At 19.0% G+C, this 828-nt stretch overlaps 1 long non-coding RNA gene across 1 annotated transcript in view; it reads right to left on the bottom strand.

Moving 5' to 3' along the window:
- Nucleotides 1-204: 204 nt before the first annotated feature.
- The window catches only part of LOC108688464, a 1,352-nt gene continuing 728 nt past the window's right edge, over nucleotides 205-828 (bottom strand). The window contains exon 3 of the long non-coding RNA XR_001931796.1: nucleotides 205-248. This is a non-coding gene — a long non-coding RNA (uncharacterized LOC108688464). The remainder of the gene's footprint in view (nucleotides 249-828) is intronic.

Here is an 828-nt window from a genome sequence, read left to right as displayed (position 1 = left end):
ATTTCTATTTTAAAAAATTAATGTGATCTTGACTTGATGTAATACCATTCAAAGTCAAACTCATAAGACTAGTAAACAGATCTTTCTAAATTCTAAAACTATTGTATTCTAAACATATATTTTAATTAAATCTTATTCTGTAAAGATAAAAAATATGTATATATAATGTAAATATAAAAACTTATGGTTTAGCAATATCACATTTTGGCATCTGCACTTTAGACGAGAATGATTTTGGCCGTAAGTCACTGAAACAAGTGTAATTTTAGTGTTACATTATTTTTTATTAATTAGAATATACATGTATAATCTATATATATCATCTATATCAAATATATACAATACATACAATAAATGAAACAGAAAAATGAATGTATTTTAAGAAATCTATATATTTAAACCTGTTTATTTTCTCTTGGATCAAAATACAAATATCGTCTTCTAACAAGTAATATTATATTATTAATTTACATATTATAATATATTGTTCTCGATAAAAAATTTTTCATGAATATATATAAATGTATAAACATACATAAATGCATAAATATTCATAAACATGTATAATTATATGTATATGAAATATGTCTATACATGTTCATCCTTCTTTCTTTTATAAAATTACTTTTTAGTGTAATAGAAATAATAATAATAATGTGAAAACATAAAAAATAATTAAAAGGATAATTTTCGCATTATTTGTTTTAGAAAAAAAACAAGTTTGGAAAAATGTAAAAAAAATTACTCATACATAATTTTATATATAATTATACATAAATAATTTTTTTATATTTCTTCAAACTTGATTTTTTCTAAAACAAATAGTGC

Source organism: Atta colombica, unplaced genomic scaffold (assembly GCF_001594045.1).
Source record: "Atta colombica isolate Treedump-2 unplaced genomic scaffold, Acol1.0 scaffold233, whole genome shotgun sequence".
Lineage (NCBI taxonomy): Eukaryota > Metazoa > Arthropoda > Insecta > Hymenoptera > Formicidae > Atta > Atta colombica.
Note: the sequence above shows the minus strand (reverse complement) of the source record. Positions and strands in the feature narration are given on the sequence as shown.